General features: G+C 33.7%; 2 long non-coding RNA genes across 8 annotated transcripts in view; one reads left to right on the top strand and one right to left on the bottom strand.

Annotated features, from left to right (window-relative positions):
- The window catches only part of LOC135301945 (uncharacterized), a 77,397-nt gene that overhangs the window by 27,336 nt on the left and 31,418 nt on the right, over positions 1-18,643 (bottom strand). For 5 of the 6 annotated variants that reach the window (XR_010363670.1, XR_010363672.1, XR_010363675.1 and 2 more), the window contains exon 3: positions 18,333-18,399. This is a non-coding gene — a long non-coding RNA (uncharacterized LOC135301945). Of the gene's footprint in view, positions 1-18,324; positions 18,400-18,643 lie in introns of all 6 variants that reach the window. The other variant, XR_010363674.1, reaches the window with a different exon arrangement.
- Positions 4,367-8,161, top strand: LOC135301946 (uncharacterized). Of its 2 annotated transcripts, none has more exons than XR_010363678.1 (3): positions 4,367-4,498; positions 7,125-7,178; positions 8,003-8,161. It is a non-coding gene; the product is annotated as an uncharacterized LOC135301946 (long non-coding RNA). The 2 variants fall into 2 exon arrangements; XR_010363677.1 differs by having other exon boundaries at positions 7,977-8,033.

Below are 18,643 nucleotides of genomic sequence, written 5' to 3'. Positions count from 1 at the left end.
CTGAGTTGCTTTCCCCAGAGCTTTTGGGAAGAGGAGACAATACACTTATTTCTCCCACTAACTGATACTCAACAAAGAAATGCCAAGATAGAACTCATTCAAAGAAAAGAATTGCAACCAGGCCCTTCTAAGCACTGTGGATGCTTATGGAATTTTAAATATTAGAAATTACTTTCAGCAGTATCATATTCTCATGCACATATGGGGATTGAGCACAGGCTCCCTAGGGATGTGGTTACAATACCAAGCCTGACAGAGTTCAAGAAGCATTTGGACAACACCCTGGGTACATGGTGTGACTCTAGGAGATGGCCCCTGCAGAACCAGGGTTTGGACTTGATGATTCTTGTGGGTTTCTTCCAACTCAGCGTATTCTACGATTCTGTGATACAGCAAAGTGCTATTGGGATCTGTAATGTTGCAACCTTGATGCGCTAAAATTGTAATTTCATTATTTTATACATAAAAGAAGTACATGCATAATTGTGTCAGACTCTTGGAATTTGTCAAAGAAATTATCCAAATTCCCTTTTCTCATTGTGTGTTCTTTTTAAACAGAAATAAGTGTGTCATATATAGGATGCTCTGTTTGCAGGAATGTCCATCACCTATTAAAGAAGTTCAGCATTAAGAGTGACATTAGATTATTAGGTACCCCCCATTGTCTTCTTCCGAAGTCTTACACAAACCCAGCATCTTGCCAGACTTTTGGTGATAAAACACAGAGAAGGATAAAAACTGAAATTCCATACTTGAAAATAAGGGTCTATTGTTCAGATCCTCACGTTGCTGACAAAAGGTGTACTATTTTAAAAGGATGTTTATCAAACCTTAAATAATTGTAATTCTCCTTGTAAGAATTGACGCTTTTTCTAGTTTTAGAAGTGTTAATTCTTTGGCAACCATGTAATAAAATGTGCAATAAGAATACCTAATTATCCCTAAGTAAAAATCAAGACAGAAAAAGGTGATTTGTAAGCTTATCAGTATGTGTCAAAGAGAAGCTAAAAAAGAAGTTACCTAATTTTCTTCTCACTTTGATAGTGAGAAGATAGTGCACTACATGCAGTGTTGTAATGCAGCAGGAAGGAACATTTTTGTTTTTCTAAATTTGACACTGTAACATGCACCTATCTTTTGCATGTTGTTTTCCATGTCTATGAAGTAGCCTGGAAGATCAGGCCATATGGAGGGTTTTGAATCTTCTCCATGGTCTTTAGCTCTAGAAAAAAGCTGTAGTGAAGGAAGTAGTTAATTGATACTTTTAGTTTTTTTACCTTAGATAACCCTTTCAAAGCTGATATACAGACACCATGCCTCCCCACCACTGTCAAATTTGCATTTGGTGCAATGTAAAAGCCTAAGTTCACCCATTCGTGTCTGAAATAGGGTAAGTAAATGTCAAGGTAGGCTCCTTCAGCAGTCAAGGCAGCCAAAAGGCATGGATATCTGGAGCAACATATACTTTCATCATTCTCCACTGACTCCAGTGAGGGTTGAGTGTGAGTCAAAATTAATCCTAACTTTAGGATTCAACATTAGATACATCCAGGCCAAATCCAGAGACAAAGGTCCATCATCCAATCTGTCGTGAGCACTTTAGATAAAAAACTTAGAATTTGCTTCATCCATTGAAAACTGTTGTTTTTCAGTCTGTCTTTTTGATGGATAGTGTAAAGGCAAGATGCTATGGGCTCATTTCACTATTTTTTTAAGGGACACAATCTTCCTTCTAAAAGCATGCCTGCAAACAAGTGTGTTTTCCTGAATTTCAAGTTTGACTCAGGTGACATAATGTGAAAAGAAGATTTTTTTAATAAATACAAACATTTTATCAGATATTTACTGAGAAAATTTTATCAGATATTTACTGAGATTTAATTTATCTCACACAAATTTGGTCCAATCTCTGTCATGGAAAAATGTTTGGACACCTCATTTTCTTCCCTCTTTTATTTCTAAGGACATATGGCTATTTCATGAGCACCCTCTTACTACACCACTTCGCTGAATATGTATCTGTATTTAATTTCCATTACCACTCGCTGTAGTAGAAATGAAATGGTCCTTAATTTGATACTTATTGTGAAAAGATGTCAAACTCTCACTGTTTTTTACTGTTTTACTGCTTTCTCCCATTGTTTCTAAACAAGAAATGGAAACCTAAGGAATTTACTGAAATTGAAAATTAAATTAATTTAGGAAATCAGGCAACATGCGTCGTACTGAATGAAAAAAAATATTGACTGATATAAAGGAAAACAGGCACACATCACTTCAGAGTTCAAACTTCATAATGAGGTGATATAAGGGTCTGACTGTCAAAGTGGAAATAATATAACCTGCCAGTTTGATGTCATCCATGACCATATTTTATTGAAGGAAATTTAAGCGTGAAAGAAGCAAACTCAGTATTGATTATGATCAAAAAGCTTCTGGCCAGAGTAGTGTTAGCTGGCTGTGTCACAGCAGCAATTACACAGCACTGGTCCCTGGAGACTTTCACCTACTTGTTAGATGAAATCAATAATACCCAGACAAGCACTGAAATGACATTTTAATGTTCACAAAGAACATTTACACTTCAGGGCTGCCTTTGAAAAAGTTTCTAACAGTGATGGAGAGGGAAAATGGAGGGTTCTGTGTAGCAGACAAAGATGCTTGTTTTCAAACCAAGTTATTAGCTGTCGTTGGAGAGGGCTTTGCCAAGACTGTGTGATAACAGGAATAGATATATAACGGATATAATAGATAATGGGTTATTTTGACAGAAACAAACTGTTTGTAAGTACTTGAGGAGAGGCAGTGATATATGAGAAAGGAGAGGAGTTGGAGTCAGCTGCACCTTCTCATCCCAAGAGATGGTACAACCCAAGATGATGGCACCAAAATGCATAAGGTGGCAAGTCTTAGCTACATTCCTCTCAGTACTATCTATTTTTTTACTAGAAAAAGATACTTTTTAACTTCAACTTCTTTTATGCAGAATGAAATCTGGTAGAGAGAAATGTGAATTAGGTTACTTTTAATGCCTTTATTTTCAAACAGCTATAATTTCTGCTGGAGATTCAGTCAGAAAGCCACCTTCATGTTTTTTTCTGAAAATTCTCAAATGCTTAGAGTTAGGTAATGATACTAAGGCATCCAGGCATGTCAAGCAAGTTACTCACTTTGCCTCTTTTGCGGCTTAACTCCAGTAACAGCTAAGCCCCACAAAAGTGCTTGCTCACTTCTCATCATATGGTTGTGTTGAGAATTGAAAGGGAAGTGAGAAAACTCATGAGTTGAGATAAACCAGTTATATAGGCAAAGCAAAAAAAAAAAAAAAAAAAAAAAAAAACAACAAAAAAAACCCCACATATGAGCAAAATAAGGAATTCATTCACTGCTTTCCATCAGAGGGCTAGTGCTTAGCCATCTCTGTACAATTGCTATGAAGAAAATGAACTCTTTCCTGTTCAAAAGGAGTATATCCCCTTCAATTTCCTCATGACTTAGGAAGAAGGCTGCTAAGTCTTTGCATTTTTTCTCAGTGTTTCTGTGCTGCAGGAAGAGATTCTTACAGCCTGGGATCAATTGCCTCTTCAGACAAACGTGATTTAAAAATACATTCCTATTTTTTAATGAAAGTTCCTGGAGTACTGCAGGAACTAAGGCAGTAGGCTAATGTCCAAACCCAGCTCGACCTTTTTATTGAATCTAGGCCAATAAGGACTCTCAAATATTTTATCATTCCTGATGCAAAAATAAATTAACTGCAGTTTATTTTGATTATTGTAGTTAAAAATATTTCACTACTTCTTTCTTCTCTTAAAAAAAGATAAAATTAAACATGAAAAGAAATGGGATTATCAGAATCTTTCCCATTGCAGCATAATATTATATACGCAGTTTAATCCCTGAACATGATGAAAATACCAATTCAAGATATCTTTTTCCATATTTATACATCAGTATGGACTCTAGAGTGCATCTTCTGAAAAGGTTAATCTCTCATAATTTTTTTTCTTTCTTCAGATAGAAAAATATACTGAAAAACAAAATATGTACATTTAATCTGCAATAATTCAAATATGTAAGACTGTTTGTCATGTGTTAGCTCAAAACATGAAGCTTTATAAAATACAAGCAGAAATTCAAATTTCTGGCTTTCAAATGAATCTGACTAGTTGGACAAGTGATATAAGAAATATGAGTTAATACCTAGCTGAACTATGTGAGTTCTGTCCCAGTTCTGTGCCAATGTAAACTGAAAAGATCCATTAATAATCAACCTCATGCAATATTCACTGTTGCTACATCAAGGGTCTGTTTTACTAACATAGCCAGTGCCAAGAATGCTGCTGCTTTACAGTTCTGTGAACAATGGTAGATCAGCCAACAACTGCCCTCTGGAATTACTGCACCTACCAAAAGCCTTTTCAAGCATCAACAGAATCCCGACTTTCCTCCCAACTTTCCTAGTTTGTCCAGGAGGTGCTGTGGAAAAGACAACAATGTAATTTCTCCTTGTTTTTCAACAACCAATTGAGAAGGCAGGGAAACTATTTTTTCCTTCTCTTCTTCACCTTTATAACTCACAAAGACTGGAAGATCTCTGGAGTTAAAATTTTCCATATTCTTCGTGTTTGCTTTTTCCCTCTGGGGGGATTTAACCAACTATAGAGGACTTAACATACTTATGCTTAAGAATTCAGTTTATCTTCTTTATAGAAACATGGGTATAAGTCTTAAAAAAAAAGATATGTGAGGTTTGCATGGACTTAAACACAGCTGTGTCTTTAAGACATGGTTTGAGCATGCCCAATTTCAATGTCGCAGTTGGGTGCTCCCTTGTGGTCTCTGAATGCCGAACCTCTACCAGCCTTTCTTTTCTGTAGTGGAGTTGTACCACTCAAACTGCTTATGACAAAATAAAGGTTGAAAAAATCCCCTAGACCAACTACTCAAAAATTGTGTGTACAACTAGGAGGAGAACGTTCTTTTCACTGCGTGTTTCAAACTGCATTTTACCTTTATTTATTTATCACTTTGGAAAAAGGAAATATTTATTAATGAAGTAACAACAAATCCCACAGACAAGATATTATAACAGCTCTATATATTCTCTCTCACAACCTATCTGTCTGATGTGTTGTGTAACCAGGGAAAACCAGAGCGGATATTTTCCTTGAAAAACCCTACAAATAAAGAGTATTAATTTCCCCCACTCCCAGTAGTAAGAAATTCTCTTTTCATTATAAAGAATAAAGACTTTGAAATAGTTAGTTAAAAAGTACCACTTTGACAGCCACCTTTTCTGAATGACAGTATGCCACACTTAAATAAAATTAATTTTTATATAATTAAATATAACTTTAAAAGTAAAGCAGTTCATAAGGATGTTTGCTATGGAGTCAATAAGAATATGTATTAAAATGCTTTTATCATTCTGAATGTGGTTGCCTTTTCATTTTGGTATATTAGTAAAACAGTTTTTTGTCAGAGAATACTTTTGCAGTTAAAATAATATTTTTAGATTTCATTCATTAATTATTCTGGTGGTAGTTAGCAGCTGCCTATCACATCCAGAGGTCTCTAATAATTTTTTTAACTGGTTTTAAGAAAATTCCATGTTAATTAAACAGTAACAATAAGCTGTATATGTTTTTGTTTGTTTTTCTATTCAACCCCTAATCCCAGTGTGTATAGCATTTAGATATTCTAAATTGTCCAGTATATATGTATTCTAGACTTTGTATGCATTTCTGAAAATGTTTGGAATGTTTGGTTTGATTTTGCTTGAGATTGCTTGGGGTTTTTTCTTATTTGGAGTGGCTATTCTGCTAATTATTCTGTAGTGAATGCCTTCCCAAATTTTACCAAATGTATTTGGATTTTAAGTTTTCAGTCCAGATTCAGTTTAGGCTTTTTGGAAGGTCTCTGATCATCTGTAAAGACAGTAGGCTTTCTGTTAAAGAGTTACCTGGTTTTTTATACTATTCACTCTTTATATTGTTTAAAAATGCATTAGATTTTGCCTATTACCACCAGGGAAACTTCTCATTCCATATTAGCATTCCATTGATGTGTTTCTTAAAATAGTATTTCTTTGACAAGATCAGTATTTCCAAGAGAAAAATATTTGGGGTTTTCTAAGGTTTTAAATATAACTGTAAACGAATGAATTGCGTTTTCATTATAAACTGAAAAGTAGTACTTCAAAAATAAGTTTGATTTGTAATATGAGCTTTACATTATGTAAAAACTTGGTCAATGAATAATAAATATTACTGGAAACCTTAACTCAGATGTGCAACCATCTCCTCCTGCTAAAATTTGTACTTATTGCCGCACAAACCTAGGGAAATTTATTTGCATTATTTTATGGTAATTAAATAATTTTGCTTAATTCTGTAATATCTGAAAACAGATATATCTTTTGCAAAACAAAAAGTAACCCTGTAATCAATGTTATCATGGTGAATATTCTATAACATAATTAAAGTTATTCCTTTTTTCCGTATCTAAATTTGCAGGAGGATAACAGTACACCATTACAGAAATGCTGGGTGCATTAGTGGAAAGACAACATTACACTCTAAATTGTTCATGACAGAGTTGCACCAGCAGGCCAACAAATTATTCACCTGTGATATAGCTGCTCAAAGATGAGACAAAAATACGTTGCTTTTTTGTGACTCCAAATCATCAGTAAAGTCAGAGAAAATAATATTCAAATGAAGCTTCATTTCTGATTCTTCTGAACCCATTAAAGCAAAACAAAACTTAACCTGGTACGTAATTAGGAAGACTGAAAATATGTGGCTGTTACATTTTGTGATGCCTTATTAGCAAATATTTGCTTTTCTCTGATTCTTTGTCTCAACTACTGTAAAACATAAGGGAAGAATGGAATTATGGATAAAATCCCCATTGCAATATGGAAACATTGTGTGGTGAAAGACCTTCTCCAGCTTCTTAACAAGGTAGGTACACGGAAAATCACATTAATTGAAATCACTGAGATACTTTAAGCTTTTCACAAATGCCACAATTAGACCTGGCTTAATCGCCTTCATCTTTGTTTCAGAATCTCTTCAGGAAATGTATTACGATGTACAATTTCTTGTCCTCTTTTCCAGATCTTGCTTTTCCTCTGGCAGCGTCATAACCAAGAGATGAAGAGCTTATCTGAGGTAAACAATTACAAGATTGTTGTTTTTCTTCACCAGATCACACAGACAGAAAAAAAGTTACAGTTTCTGTCAGCCATCTCCTGCTGTCAGCTATCTCCTGCTGTTTGAGTGGTGAATCATTGCTCTGTGACTGAAAAGAGTGCTTGTGTGCATCACTGAAGGAAGAAGAAATCATGGCATAATTTGTACATTCATAATTTATACATTCAAAAAACCTTTTAATTCTTACTTAAACCATAAATTAAATGGTCATTTATTCAATCTTCCTATATTGTTCAAATAGCACTTATGACACTGAAAGCTAGACTCCATTAACTCACTGTCATCATCTGAGAATTTAGTGTATCAGTTTCATTTGCTTGAAAGTCAATCCTCAGAGGCTATTTTCAGCCATGGTATTTACTCCCTCTTCACACCAGCATACAACCTTGTGAGCAGGAATGTTGCCAAACTAACAGCTAAGCAAGAATACATTTCTAAATGTGAACTAGCAGGTGCTTCAGATAACAGGAGAAACAACCAGAGCAGGGACAAGACAACAGCAGCTCCTGAATATCTGCATCTACAGAAAGCACCATGCTCTCTAACAGCAATGAGGGGCTTAATTAACTTATTTTAAAAAATGTGCAACCACAGAAGACACATTGGTGGCCTACTAGAAAAATCTGCTCCACCCTGAAAGAAAAAAAAATACCAGACCTAAGGTGTAAAAATTGCATCAAGGGGGGGTTACACAATATTGGAATATAACTGAATATATTAATAAGACCTGATTAGCTGCTAATGGTCTTGTAATAGTCATTATGCTCATCTTCTAAATCCAGTACTTCAGAAAAAGGTGAAAAATAATCAGAGAGGAAAGTGAGCTTGTCCTTTTACATTCTTCCTTCACAAACAAATACTACAGGTAAGTCCTGCTAAAATATAATCTCCTTGGGTCAGGAACAACATTTTCTTAAATGCCTGTTGTAGTTCTATACATAGGGCAGCTTAATTGTGTTATATTAATACAATAAAATACAAAAAAATCAGTGAGAGATTAATGAATTGTTTGCAATACAATATATTTCAGGGTTTGACTCCTCAAATAGTTTTTGGTTTTTTTTCCCACAGACCATTCAATCATGGAGCAGAATAAATACATTAAATAGTTTGAAATAGGTATGAGAGTATACAAAAAAATTTCTGTATACAACTGATAATGGTGGCCATAATATGACTGATTAGCATTCTAGATATCAGATAAAAGTGAAGTAATTTGAAAATGTGTACAGTGTTTTCTTCTATCCCGTCATCATTATTAGGTAAGATTAATGTTGCTTGGATGGTTATTAATGAATAGATTCCTGGAATAAAATTTAAATTTCCATTCCTTTTAACCATAATAATCTTCTGGAATAAAATACAGAAATTCTCTTTATTTCCAGAAGCCAGAAAAAGGCTCTTTTATGTTTAAGTAGATGGTCAGTTTCATAACTGAAAATAATTGAGAATTTGGCTTATTCATGCAGAAGCATGTACCTTAAGTACAGGCAACTAAACTGTAGGTAATATTTTGAAAGTGCCCAGTACTTCACTGATGTCTCCCATGAAAGTATATTTGCTGATGTAGCGGCTTTTGTATGAATTATACAAATATATATGAATATATAACAATCTACTGAGTGGCCATTAGTCTAAAAATATGTAGTGTGTAAATAGCATCTCAGGAAAATTTTAACAGCATGGGAATTGTGAATAACATCTTATTCTGCTCTTACTTTCATTGTGTCTATCTTTTTTAGCCAAAAAGATTTTTATTAAGAGGTTTTCATTAGCCGTTCTGTAACTTAACTGTGGAGGAGATGTTAGGCTATGATAAAGTCCTCATAAATTAGGAATATATATTAGTAGGTTAGAAGAGAGTAAAAAAACACCTTCCAAATTATTCAAATATTAAATCTAACATTGATTTGTAAAGCATACCCAATAGCAGTTGATATTAATGCCTCCTCTGATGGTATTTTTATTCATTGGTATCCAGCCTTGAAATATGTTAATCAAGCTAGATACTTTAATAACTAAGTTGTACTTATCTGTGTGATGTCCATTATTTTGAACCCAGAATTGCAAGTGCTACTCTCTATAACATCTGTGATTTTGATTTAAGGTAGAAATGTACTGCTAAAAGATAAGCTGATTTGGCTGCAAATGCACATATTGAAGTCTTAAAATACATTGCACTATCTCAATCCTTTTACTCTTTTTTCCATTAACACTTGAATGAAAACAAATAAGCAACAGGATGCTGCATTTGTACAACAGTACATTCCTCCAGCAATATTTTTACTACATATTTTGGTATTCAGACTTGGACGACCCAAGTCATCTATTATGTTATGCTCTGGGCAAAACAGATGTTTCTGTGGATGTTTATGTGCAGTTTCAGCTTTTATTAACAGAGACATACAATTCCATTTCTGAAACCCTCATAAATATTATTATTAACAAAGTCCAGTTTGTTTTGATTTTATCTAGCTGTAACTGTTAAGACAGTGTAAGAAATTAGAAACAAAGATAAATTTGTATAAATTTGTTTGAGTAGACCAAACAAGAGCATAATACTGAGAAAATAATTAAATTAAAATTTAAAAAAAACCCCAAAATAATGATAATACACTAAGTATATATCACAGTTGATAAATTTTGTAATGGCAAAACTAGAAGTGATTAATTTTCAATTTGCTCTTGGCTATAAATTACATTTAATCCTGATCAGGCACATTTATTTCCAACTCAGACAAATTCTTCACTTTATCAGTTTCACAAATGAGGAATAAGGAAAATACAGAAGATGGCCAGTGAAGCCAGTGAGATTTTGCCTCAATGAAAGGGGAAAAGACTCATTAAAATTTCCAGTTTAGCCATCTTTAAAATGAGACAAAGATTAAACATGCTGATAAGATTTTTCTGCTCAAAACTGGTTACCATGCATTATTTTATAAGAAATAACAGGCTTGACTGACATTTGTTTTTAATTTCACAATTATAAAGGAGTATCTTAAAATTGCTGCTCAAAACAAATATTTTCCCGCATTAGCTAGACCCATTTTTTTCCCTTTGGAAACCTGGAAAGTAGAGATAGTTGATTCAAATCAGCAACCCTCTTTCAGTTATGCACAATGTAATTGAGAATGGACAACAAAATTAAGCAGCTGTCACAATTTTCTCAGCTATTGGCTTTGAAATTCAGGAGATGTGCAACTTACAATTTGTTTGCAACCTGCAGCTAGTGTGACCAAGTAATATCACAGTTTAGGGAATAATTCAACCTGCTAATTAGGTAAACAGGATTTTATGAGAAAAGAAAGGCATCAAGGTATTTCTTTTTAATCTAGAAGATTCTCCATGTATATCATCAGCATTTATCATCCATACATCTTTATATATTCTCTTCTTGTACAATATTACTATTATTTATAATACTAAGGTATTATGTCCATATCATTTATATAGAAAATTGGTTTTGTTTATTTTACAATTTAGTGAGTCAATGATACTGTAGGTAAGTCTGTATAAAATATTGTCTACACTGAAGGCTTATACTATGAAGTACTGCAAAATTAGTGAGCTACAGATCCACATATAAAACTCTTCAGCTTTGAGAATGACACAAAGTGTTCCGACTCTTACAAATTGGATTTTTTTTTTTTGTTCATTCATTTTATTGTAAGTTATGAGCAGAATATTAAATATTTGATCTTCATTAGTGTCTTGTAAGTCTTGGGCACTTAGGTTTGCCCTTCTCCAGGATAATCCCCACTTTGGGTTATTTTGTCAGCAGGTATAGTTAACATCTATTGTTCTTCCCCAATTCTCCTTTAAAAATAGATTAACTGCTTTCTTTTCTGCTATGGTTTCTTTGCTTTAAATTTTATAAGAAGAGATTATTGAAGGCAATTTTCATAATTTAAAATAGATCATTCATGCAAAATAATTTTTAACCTATTGCATGAATAATAGAATGCTTGTGGGAAGATAAACCTGTCTATGCTATTTTTGATTATTTGGGTTTCTGGGGCTAACATTTTCATTATATAAGTAGCAAGATCATGTTTGGAGAGCAAATTTGTCTACCATCTCTGTTTCTCATGATTTACATTGTTTTTGGGCCTCAAATATTGCCAATATTAAAACCATTATCTTATTTCAGATGGTGTAAAGTCCTATCTTTTGCTGATTGTTCCCTTGCCATAGGCCACTTAGTAAGAAGGTGGACGAAGTTATAAATATATGGTTAAAAACAGCTGAGGAAAATTCTTATTATAAGTATTTACCTTTCTGATTTCACACAATTACTGCAGCAATCATGTTCTGCTTGGTAGAAAATCTTTGTAACTAATACATAAATATTTTTTTGTACCTTTGTAAAAACTGGATATTTGTTGCTGCACAAAAATTAGATTAAAAGCAGTTGTAGAAGACTGGATGATTTGTTGGCTGGCTCAAAGGAATTAGGTGGGAAGTGGGTCAGGGAAAGCAGCAAGATCTGCATAGGTGGGATGGCCACTGCTCCATACCTTTCATAAGTGCCTTGTTTTATCTGAGTAAGTTAAAGATGGCTAAGTTAAAGTTTGTGAAGTTCCTTAATTTTTCTGGATATTGTTTTAAAATTTGCTAAGTACCTTATTCTACCTTAATGTTCTACAGTTTGGAAATAAAAGTTTGTTATTGAACTTCCTGAGAATTTTGTTGCTTCTCCCATGCAGTGCCCAGAGTATATCAAAGAACCTTTCCTTAAACCAGTTGAGTGGGCCATGGTATTACACTGATCTAGATAGATAGTATATGGTGCTAAAATATGAAGGAAATGGTATTTCTGATGACTGCTCTGTAGTATTGCAGTCAGCAGAAATCCTGGGAGTGGTCCCATCTTCCTATAAAAAGGAAAACGTAGCTATGGAGAGCCTTTCTAGCTCAATGGGATTTCAAAATACTGCATTATTTACCCGCTCCAGAACAGCTCACATCTGGTGACTTTCTGGCGTAACATGAAGGACATTAAAGCAGTGTTTTGATTACTAGGAGGTTTGGTTGCCATACAGGAATTGTTTTTTCAAAGAAAAGTAAGAGATGCCTAACCCTTATTGTACAGAACTGTCTAACTTTAGAGGCTTCCCTTTTATTTATTTCCTTGGTGTAGGATGGATTTCTAAAACTCCAGAAAGCCTGCTTTCTGTCATGTACCCTGAATGCTATTAAATGCACATGGGTCATATGAAATTACTTCAGCGTGTAGGAGGCCTACTTACACATGATTTCAGTAAGTAAGTAATGTTTTGTGGGGGAGTTATACCAGAGGAGGAATATTTAAAATTATAACTGTGAATCATTGCTTCTAATATAGATAATATTTTGGTGACAGGAGCTACAGTGTGCATTCAGGAAAAGATGGAAAGACAAGCCCAAACCAATAGCCCACATTAGTAAACCAGAAGCTGAATTGCATTACTTTTTTGTAAGAAAGCAATTTTGGAAGTGAGAAGTGAGTAGTCTTCAAAAGTAAGCCAGGTTTTATTTTCATTGAAAGGGAAGTAATGAATTTGTGGTCCTTTTTTTTTTTTTTAATGGAGAGTCCACTTTCTGCTCCCCAGAGGTGACCAAAATATTCCTCCTGTTTCAAAACTCATAACAATTTACAGGTTATTTTCTTACAGCCTTTATAGCATTGGTTCCCTGTGGAACTTAATGCTGATCAAGTGATTCTGTTGGTTTACTCATCAACAGTGAAAAAGAGACTAGCACAGCTCCCAGATGAGAAGTTTAAAAATGTAGGAATAACATGTCATTAAAAAATTATTTTCTATTTATTTGGGCCCCTCTTCCTGTGAAAGTCTCCATTTCTGTATAAATGAATATTTTTACATTTCCCAGTACATTAGGATGCTTTAGATGATTTTCCACTTGGAAGAAGGCCCAAGCCTTTATGAATCTTCCTATGTAATTGTGTGTGTGAAAGGGGGACAACTGAATTAGTGTTGTCCTCAATGAATTCCAAGCATGGCAGTCTATCGCGAGTGATAGGTATTAAAATGTATTCTCTAACGATGGAAACCAGTTCAGAACTACTGAACATATGTTAGCATTGTTATTCAAAAAGGTTCTGCATGCCAAAGGCTGCAATGAAGCAATAACACACATTGTTAAATTATTTTGTAAAAGAAGAGGAAAATAAAAAAAAGGGTGAAATTTTGTAATTTTGAGCCCTTCTGCTTCTGGTTCCATTGGCTAAACACTGTGCTATTGTGTAACATTACCTGAAACAAATAATTTTTTCAAAGTATGTGAGTGTGTTTAAAATTTCAATGTGTTTCTTGGGTGGCTTGGAGGTTTTAGTTATTACATTTGAATATACTCATGGATAGAATGTTAAGTGTAAACTTCTCAACACATTCAAAATGGATTGATTAGGACCATAATCTTTAAAGAATGATTTCCACCTTTGGTGGTTTGAATAATCAAAAAACGGTCTCATTTTTTCAAGCATGTGAAGCCCTTTCTAATCCTCTACTTGTCAACAGCTAGTGATGACAGACAATCAATACCTGCAAACATCTGTTTCAGGTTACATATGTGCTTGGTAAGAGCAATTGTGCTGGTAATATTTCATAGTATAATAAGTTGCTAAAAGTTCTTATTTCCAACTTTAGAGAAGAAAAAAATAAAACCAACTATATGATTCATATCCTCATTCTTATTGATTTCTGTATTTTAAAAAAGCCCAAAACAACAAAACAAACAATCAAAACCAAATGCAGAATGCAATATCAGCAGTAAGAAGTGATCAGTTGTAGTAAGAAGATGCTTTTTTCCAGCACACAATTTCATTATTCTGTTCTGATCTATGACTTCAGTACTACATGTGGTAGGGAAATGTTCCCTGCTTCTCACAAAACCCATTCTTCATGCACCTTTATTTTGTCATATGTGATTGACTTTGCCCCTTTCTTAAATCATGCAATTTTCAAGAAATTTACTGCTACCCCCAGCCTTGTATCAACAAAACTGCGCATTAGTGCATGGTCTCTGTTGTATCGTTCAGACTGCTGACAAATATACTGAGAAATACTGGACCAGGCACTGACTCCTGAGGAAGGAGGTTTGACACTCAAACAGAGTAATTGCTGAATTTAAAGCAGTAAATGCTGTTTTTAAAGAAAAGTATATATTCTTTTTTTTTGCTAATACTTGGTTCATGTGAAGACAGAATAGAATGAGCTCTACAGTCTTTGATTGCCCTTTTGTTCTGTGACCTTTTAGTCTGTCCTCCTGCCCTTATCCACTTCCTAATAAATTAAATTGTGCCTTTCAAGCTACTTTTGCAAAATATCCCTCATGATAAAAGGCACTGTTTTGAATTTTTTTTCCAATAAAAAAAAACAAACAGCATATTTGTGGAGCTTAGTGAGCATATGCACTCACATTTATCCATGTGCTCTCTGATTGTGCTTTTGAATATTTCTAGAAATATATTTCTGTTTGAATGGTCTTGTAAAAGACCTCTGAAAACTAGGCTCCTCATAAAGATGAAAAAGAAGTAGAGTCATTTTCAAAAATCACATGGACACATCTTCCTGCATTTGCTCATTCATCAGCATGTTTAATCTGTCACCTGCTATTGAACCTGTGAATTATGTGTATTTACAAAAAGAGGGTAATAAAAATAATGCAGTGTCAACATGCTTACAGGGGTTGTCATTCATAGTTCAAACAATTTTATTTTATGTTGCACTTTACTAGCCTTGCTGCTTCATTCTGTGCAATAAATAATAGGTTTGCGGTCTATTTGATTTTAGAATCTTGAGAGGAAGTGTATCGAAATTCGTATTTTTTATATATGTAGCCAGTCAAGCTGCAAAGTTGTGTTAAGACAGTATTTTTTAATCAGAGAAAAAGCAATTTCCCAATTTGGCTTATATAATTCACCATTGATTATACTATCCTACTCGTTCTGAGATATTGATAAAATTGAAAATAATTTCTTTTGATGTTCCATGTTTCATAATCAAAACCAATATGGCATATCCTATCCCTATGGCTACGGTTCCTCAATACAAACCCTATTCCCTGTAATGGACAGCATCTGAAATAAACAAATGGCGATTAATCAGTAAACAGAAATAGCAATTTTAAGGCATGGCTCCAAGGACAGAGCTATTGGGGATTGTTTATACTTGATCAACACCAGGCTGACATTTTCAGTGGAGATACAGAATGCAGTTGGCTCCTGAGGCCAAGCCATAGCTGACAGAGTTGGAGTGGCAGACAGACAAAATTCATTGGAGATTTGTAAAACAAAATAACCTTTTTCTTATAACTTAAAATGTTGGGGAAAACAGATTAGAATCAAATGGTTTATGTTTCAGAGACTCTGAAAGCTGACAATCAAATTTTCAGTTCAAATGAGACCAGTAAAGGTAATGGGTAAAGGCATGTGACACTAAAGTAATTGTATTTAGGAAGTTTACATATAAATTAGTGATCTGATTATTGTTAGAACTGAACACTACTTGTCCAATACAATGTCATTTGAGAAATCTATTGTTATCTTGTACGTATAATGTCAATACAATCACTATCTAGAATAAGTTTATACCAGGTTGGATTTACAGAACCTATGAACCTAGAGTGATGCCATTTGAAACTCTAAACATTCTATGTACCAGAGGGATAATAACACAGTGTACAAGTGATCAAAGTGTTTTTGTCCTCCTAGACCCAGCAACTGAAAGTAAGCAAGCCTAACCTATCAGCTCTTTTTCTTTAAAATAAAACAGTGGTATATTTTAGTGTCAACTATTCATATTTTTTTACCCAAAAAAGTGGTTTCTTTTATTCAGAAATGTTTGTTTGGCCAAAAATGTTGAATAATGCCCCCTCAGTACTTGATACCCAACATGTGGAATTAGATTTCTGTAGAAAAAACGTACCATAATATCAGTAAACACACACCAAGATTAGAGAATGCTTTTCTCATTTCCTGACATAAAGTGTTTTTATTTGGAAACATGTTGTGTCTTCTGTTTTATTTCCACTTTTTGATACTACAAGATGCTGCTTGTGAGGAAGCAAAATCTTTTGATTTTAGGAAACCTTTAGGAAATTTTCTCTTCTTCATGCTATCTTGTGTGGGGGTTTTTGCTTATTTTTTTTTCTTTTTTTTTTTTTGTTTGTTTGTTTCTTTTTTTTTTTTTAATAAATTTTAGTTTCAGGTTGTCTTTTTCCTTTCTGAGTAGTCTCTTGATACTATACCTGTCATCACTGCCTTAGATACCCTGATAATAAACAGTTTAAAAAAGATGCAGAAATGGACTCTTCTTGGAGTCTTCCTGACAGTAATAATTTTATAGCTTTGATTACGTCTTGTGGACATCTTTTAATCCTGCCTGAATCAATTTACCCAGCCTAAAGATATCTCTGAAGATTCTAGGTAATATGAATTGTAGGCTATAGATCTTTAAAAAACTGAGAACTAGATCTTCAGAGGGAATGATTTTAATATCTTTTTATGCTGAAACTTACATAAAACCCTAAGTGTTACAAAACTCATGAGTTTAAAGTGAATTTAAATATTTTACTCTCAAAACTCACTAATACTGACTTGAAGTAAAAAAAAAATACAGAAATAGAAGACAACAAGTGAGAAAACTATGAAAACAAAATATCTTTCAATTTTAAAATAAGTTGTTAAAATTATTTAAAATACATTAACAGCAAACACTTACTTTTTAAAATATATCTATATAAAGACTGTTAAGAAATATTTAGATTTTTCCAAGAAAAAATGATCTCTGTAGTGCTGTCCATTCATACATTTTTATGCTTATTTCATCATTGAAAAACATATCTAATGGGAATGACAGACCATCATTTTTTCTCCTGTAATAAATAATTGGTTTAACCAGTGATTACGACAATGGCATTTTATTTCCAAATGATAATTAAACCAATGATGATTATAACAGGCCCTCTGTAAGTGCCCAACATCTATACAAAATTGTGATTTCCTTAGAATAAGGACTGTCAAAAAACCGCAGTAATATTTGTAAAGAATAATAATCTTACTTAAAATCCAATACAATTGCTGTGGAAAAGGCTCATACTTCTGCTCAAAGATGTTGAATTGTACCTTATATAATATACACCAACCCCCAGAAAAGATGGAAGTTCCTATTGTGTTCTGCAGCGGCAGTCCAGGGTAGATGCACCCAAACTCTCTTAAGAATTACTTGCATAAGCTAACTGAATGGTCTGGCATCAGCAGCACAAAGTTCAATAGAGCCTGAAAAATCTTAACAGGCATTGGAAAAAAATTATTAATGTCCATCTTATTGTCCAGCTAGGTGAGGCATCTCATTTAAAAGTGATTTAGATATGCAGGCTACAATTAATCATTCCAGACTTGTAAAAATAGTTATACATTAGCCTTTAAAAATAAGTGAAAAGGAGTTTAATGACTTAAATTGAGGTTTAAAAATCTCATTACTGCCCAAATCTATTTTAGTAGAGGAGATGATAGCATCCATTGATTCAACTCTAGAAGATTTACCAAAGTATCAGGAAGGTTTAATTACACTAGAGGCAGTCAAAGAGAAAAACTCTCAAATGACACAATATAATCTGAAGCAGAGTTAAATATTATTAAGAAGCTAGTCCTCAATAGACTTAAAAGTTATGCAACAGTTTAATTTCATGAATTGAGGTATTCTTAAAAAATATTCCAGCTGGTAAAATTCCATAGAAATATCAATGTGTTTGAAATGTTAAAACACCTGACTAGGATTCAAGACTAACTCTACAGTATTTCCTATTAAAGGCAAGCAGTATTTGCCATTAAAAATGTCGCAGGAGACAAAGTAAATGTCCATTGGACAACACACTATTTAAAAACTGCAGTACACTATAATGCAATGGGTTAATAAACCCTGTATATGGGTAAACACTGGCAGTGGGTAAATTGAGCTGAATACAGTTTCTCTTGGGCTGTTGATATTGGGCTATGTGGAGTCAGTAGGACTCTAACGATGTAATCAGGTTTTTGGAACATATTCAGATACATGGAACATAAAGTTTCTCTTGAATACAGTGAGAGTTATAATGTACATACCCTCTTACCTGACGTTAGCTGTCTTGAAATATGTTTTTTTTTGTTTAAAAGTAGTATTTTTACTTTCTCCACGTCCTACAGAGATGGATAAGCATAATTAGAGCATAATTCATCACACCCTAAGGTAATTTAATTTCCAAATGCCCATGGAGATATGTTTCAGACTGATTTTAATCTGAAGAAGAAACCATGGTTGTAAGCATATGGATCTAAGCACCAAGTGCTTTCATCCACTTATGCAACAAGTTACTTTCTAGTATAGACATAGCTAAGTAAATTTAGACTCTGCTTAGAGGAGATGTTAATCTCTCATAAGAGA

This window comes from Passer domesticus, chromosome 5 (genome assembly GCF_036417665.1).
Source record: "Passer domesticus isolate bPasDom1 chromosome 5, bPasDom1.hap1, whole genome shotgun sequence".
Classification (NCBI taxonomy): Eukaryota; Metazoa; Chordata; class Aves; order Passeriformes; family Passeridae; genus Passer; species Passer domesticus.
This window is presented reverse-complemented; position numbering and strand designations above follow the sequence as displayed.